At 47.4% G+C, this 5,304-nt stretch overlaps 1 non-coding gene across 1 annotated transcript; it reads right to left on the bottom strand.

The window, feature by feature from the left end:
* Nucleotides 1–739: 739 nt before the first annotated feature.
* Nucleotides 740–866, bottom strand: LOC114632547. Its single transcript, XR_003713106.1, has one exon. It is a non-coding gene; the product is annotated as a small nucleolar RNA SNORA17 (small nucleolar RNA).
* Between the last annotated feature and the right edge of the window lie 4,438 nt (nucleotides 867–5,304).

Below are 5,304 nucleotides of genomic sequence, written 5' to 3'. Positions count from 1 at the left end.
GCTCTGCTGCTCTCATGGCCCCAGGGCCAGCTCTTCCATGACGCTCCGGTGAGGGGTGGGGCCAGTTCAGCATAGCCTTCAAACATCAACATGTCTCAGGGCAGCAGCCCAGGCCAGGGACAACTGTCTGGCCTGTAGTAGTAATAGACACCCACTGCCACAGGGCCATGGCCCCAGACATGGTCCCCAGTTGGCAGCAGAGGCCAGAACCACACATAGTCCCAGGTGGCTTGACCAGGTATTCATATCAGGTTGTTTCTCACTACCTTCGAGTCTCCAGTTCTGCCTTTCTTCATTGTGCCCACATCCTCCTGTTTTTCTCTCTTCCATTTCTCCACCACATACTTGCTTCTCTTAGTGGTCAGGGTCTCTGAGTGTCTGGGGTCGTCTCAGGAGTGGTCTCAGGAGTGCTATGCGACACTGTGTATTATGGTGCTAGGCAGGGTCATCCGGGGCATAGGCTGCCTCCCTAAGCCTGTGTGGCACCAGACTGGTGGTCATCTCAGGCTAACTCCCTGTCCAGGCCTCATGGCACTGATCTGGTGGTTGTCTCAGGCTCGCTCCTCACTCAGCCACCCAAATAGCCCCTTTCAAGGGTCCTCTGTCTCCGGCTCACTCCCAGGATCTGCAGCCCCAGGCAGGGTTCTTCTGGTCTCCAGCTTGCTTCCCATCCTGGGAGCCAATTCACATCCGCCTGGTGCCGGACTAGCGGTCACCTCAGGCTCACTTTTTTTCAGGGAGTGTTAGGCTAGTAATCATTCAAACACTCATAGATCAGAACACTGAACCCAGACATGGCCTCCCCCTCTCTGCCTCCTGCTGATGCACTCGTGAACAGCAGCTGCACGATCACTTCTAGGGGCAGTTCTAGTCTGATTTTTTGATGACTCGGACTTTGCCCCCACTGGAGATAATCTCAGCTTGCCCATCCTTTGGTGATTCTTCTACTCCTACAACCTTTTCTCTCCCTCCCGAATCTTCAACCCCTTCACACCCTTTTTTCTCCCTCACAGATACCACCAACTGACGTCTCCATCTACAGTCAGTTTTAAGACCCATGACGTAAGGGTTCCTGTATGATGAGAGATCTCCGTATCCTCCCTGAATTTCTCAGGCATAGAGACGTAGGATTCAGACATGTGGTCTGTGCACCCACAGAAGCTCCAGGATGTGAGGAACTGTCCTGATGTAACTGAACAGTGACCACAGTAACAACCCAGCAAACCACCCGTATTGCTCACTGCAGGTCTTCCATTTCTGAGGAGTTTTCTTCTTCCTTTCTGCCTCTCTCTCTTTGCCATCACAACAGAAGCAACTGGAACTCTTTTGGAGCTCGTAAAGTTATCTAACAGCCAGGACGTAGTGGTCCATGCCTTTAATCCCAGCACTCAGGAAACAGGCAGGCAGACCTCTGTGAGTTCTACAGAGCGAGCTCCAGGACAGCCAAAACTACACAGAGAAGCCCTGTCTTGAAAGGCAAACAAACAAAACAAAAACAACAAATAAAGCCAACAGATGTCACTAACAACATCCTCAGAGATGTAAATCTATCTCTGATGCCTCCTCAAGCCTAGACACCCAAAGTTCACTTTTTTCAATACGTGTCAGCATCTAAGGACAGGGGAAGGACCGTAGCTTGGGAAAATGACACAGTTCAGGGATTGAATTGATCTAATGAAAGTTGATAATACTTGTTTGCTTTGGGGTCATTGGTTTGCTGCCAAGCCTAGCTCTGCGGGTCTGGTTTCTGGCTTATCGCTTTTCACCCTTCCCTAGGAATGGGCACTGGAGGGACAGCTGAATCCACAAAGCAGGTATTGTCAAGTGTGGCATAAAAGAGTGTGGGGTTCACATTCTCTCACACAAGGCGGAAACCGAAGCTGACTCAAGTAAGAAGACGGGAGGAATCCTAGCCAATGTCACCTCACCTGGAGAGAGAGGTCAAAGAAGATCCGAATGTCTGTCATGTGCTCTCTGGGGAATGCCAGAACAGGTCTCTCCTTGTTCCAAGTCCTGCATTCAACAGCTCCAACCCGGCGCTTTCTTTGGACTGACAGCAGTGGTCCAGAGTGACTGGGAGAGGTAATTAGACCGCACTGTAACATCCTTCGAACTCCCTGGAGAGCTGGCACTACTGGAGGCTGGAGGATCTTTACTGTAATCCTTATCCCTAAACCCTCTGGGGTCCCTCCCTGACATGGTTGTCAGCTGTGCTCGGCCACTCACTCATTTCTCATTTCCCAACAAGGTTTGTAAGCTCCCTTCAGGAAGTAGAAACTGACATTTAAAAAAAAAATTTTTTTTAAAGAAAAAGCATGTCATTTTCCCAAGTTCTAGAGCACAACCTGGAGCAGGGGCAGATCAATCTAGATTTAGTCCCTTTGTTACTAGGGTGACAACAGCACACATGAGACCAACTATGCAGACTTGAAGCCATCTGCTGACCTTGGGCTTCTGTGTCTGCATCAACCTTTCCCAGCAGCAAAACACCTCCCCACCCCCACTTTTTACACCATCTACATTATTCTCCTCTGTGAACTCTAGACCAGGAGGTTTGTTTTGTTTTATTTTAGTTATTCCCCCACTGTGTGTGCGTGTGCCCCAACACCCAGTCTCAAATGAGGTTCTGCAGAAGTGTTCATGAATTGGACCTTGAAGGTGCCAACAAGCAAACATGAATGAAAACACAGCTCTTGATTCACAAATTCTACTCCAGGAAGATGGGGTCATTTCAGAAAACATCAGCCATGCTAAGTTAAAAACTACTATCCAGCCACACAGTGGTGGCTCATGCCTTTAATCCCAGCGTTCAGGGGGCAGAGGCAAAGGCAGATGGATCTCTGAGTTGGAGGCCAGCCTGGTCTGCAGAGCAAATTCCAGGACAGCCAGGGCTACACAGAGAAAGCCTGTCTCAAGGGTCTAGAGGAGGAGGAGGGAGAAACAACAACAACAAAACTAATACTCAGGAGAGTGATCAGAGTTAAGAGTGTTTTCTACGAGAGGCTCACCCACTGCCACCCAGCAAGGGGAGCGCCACTATGATGAGCAGCTATGTAGTGGAGAGATGAGAAAGAGAAGCAGCTTGAGGTGACTAGCCTGTGACACCACCTGCAGACATGATGATATCCTGGCCCATGCTACTACAGACGGCCATGTTTGGGTTCATGCTCCTGCAGCATTGGGTGGGGGGCAGCGTATTGATGTTCATGGCCCGTGTTACCATCAAAGGCTGTGGTCTGAGCTGCTGCTCAAAGGCTGTGTTGATGTCTGTGGGGAGTGCAGAACTGACCCCACCTCTCACAGGCTACAGCACTCAGGATAGCTGGCACCACCCTGTCCTAGGCTTTTTGGAAGAGCTGGCCCTCAGGGTGTGAAAGCCGTAGAGATGGCCCCTCCCCTCACCACCTGCAGCACTGGGGAGAGCTGGTGGCCCTGGTGCAGGAGAACAAGTCCTGCCTTTTTCAGGCTGCTGCAGGCGGCTTGGCCCCAGCCCTGGGAAAGTAGAAGAGCTGGCCCTGGTAGTATGGGCAAGGGAGAGCCGGCAGGCTGAACAACTGTGCTGCCACCCAGGCCAGGGCTTTAAGTTGGCTCACCCAACATCTACATCACCTGTGAAGTGTTTGAGTATGTTCGAGGGACAGTCTTGCAGAACCAAAGCTGCAGGACATCTCCATGACATAGGGCAACTACTGGATATCCAAGAGGTATCCCTATGGATAGTGTAGCAGAAGGCAGAGGCCTCAAACCAGACCACTGCAATGAACATTTGCAAGTAAAGATACGTGGACAAAAGAAAGGGTATACTGTGGACACACCATGATACATCTACAGCTTCCAGGTAGAGATTTGGTGGTTTTTTTTTCTTTTTCTAGAGACAGGGAGGAGGTTGCCAGGGTGAAGAGCAGATAGGGAGGGACAGGGAGAAGAATGGGAGTGGGATGCATGATGTGAAATTCACGTGTACGTTTGCTGTGTGTGTGTGTGTGTGCGCGCGCGCATACACAAAACCACATAGACACACAAAATGGTAGAAAAAATTTAAAAAAGATGTTCACTGTTCTTCAAGAGGACTTGAGTTTGAATCTTAGTGCCCACATCAGGAGGGCCACCACTGTCACTTGTCATGCTGGCTCTCGGTAATATAATACCCTCTTCTGGATTCTGGGGCACCTGGATTTAACACATGCACAGACACGTTCACGTACACGCAATTAAAAATAAAACTTAAAGAAATTAACATTCAAAAATAAAGGCCTTCGCCTAGAAACAATATCCGCTTAGACTTTCTAACGGCTGGCAGGATCACACTTAGAATAGCAGCAAAGAGAAAGTACATATGAGGGGAAAGTACATCAAAATTCTAAAACATTACGGAAGGACAGTCCTCCTTCCCCCAAAATAAATCTTAAACAGATGAAAATGGCGCGTGTTCCCCAAATGGAAGATTTCACATCACTAGATGTCATAGTTCCTAAACTAATCTAGTATATCATCATCGTAAGGATAAACAGAAGTTTCTTCATTCAATCAGATAATTTGCAAGTTTGATGGAAAAATAAGACAGAAGCAATGCAGGAGAGACAGGCTGGGTGTACTGCGCACGGGAGGCTGAGAAGGGTCATGGGTTCGAAGCCAGTCTAAGCTACATAGACATTCTGATGCAAGAAGAAGAAGAAGAAGAAGAAGAAGAAGAAGAAGAAGAAGAAGAAGAGGAAGAAGAAGGGAGGAGGAGAAGGAAGAGGAGGAGGAGGAAGAAGAAGAAAAAAGAAAAAAACAGTCTATTCTCATGAAATTAACTAATTATAATTTTCTGTTTCATAAATAGGTCAACAGAAAAAACTAGAAAATCAAAAAAACCACATTCAAATTCAAATTTTGTACAAGTAAAAGGGGAGTTTAAAGTCAGTGAGAAAAGGCTGAATTACTTAGGAGACACTGTTAAGCTGCATTTTTACCTCAGGAAAAAGCTGGCTTGATATTCTAACAATAATATATAAATAGGGCCAGTAAAATCGTTCCATAGGTAAAGGCACTTGCCACCAAGCCTGATAACTTAAGTTTGATGGCAGGACCCACAAGGTAGAAGGAGAGAACCGACTCCTGAAAGTTGTCTTCTGACCTACACACATGCATACACACACACCCACAGACACTCACATACTCACATGCATTCACACAATATAAATAAAATGTAGTAAAAATTTTAAAATACAATATTTTGATCAAAGATTTAAATATGGAGGTATAACCCATAGAAACACTAGAAGAAAACATGGGAGAAGTTGTGCTAACGATGCCTCCTTT

This window comes from Grammomys surdaster, unplaced genomic scaffold (assembly GCF_004785775.1).
Source record: "Grammomys surdaster isolate TR1022 unplaced genomic scaffold, NIH_TR_1.0 373, whole genome shotgun sequence".
NCBI lineage: Eukaryota > Metazoa > Chordata > Mammalia > Rodentia > Muridae > Grammomys > Grammomys surdaster.
The sequence above is the reverse complement of the archived record's forward strand: the minus strand, read 5'-3'. Positions and strand labels throughout refer to the sequence as shown.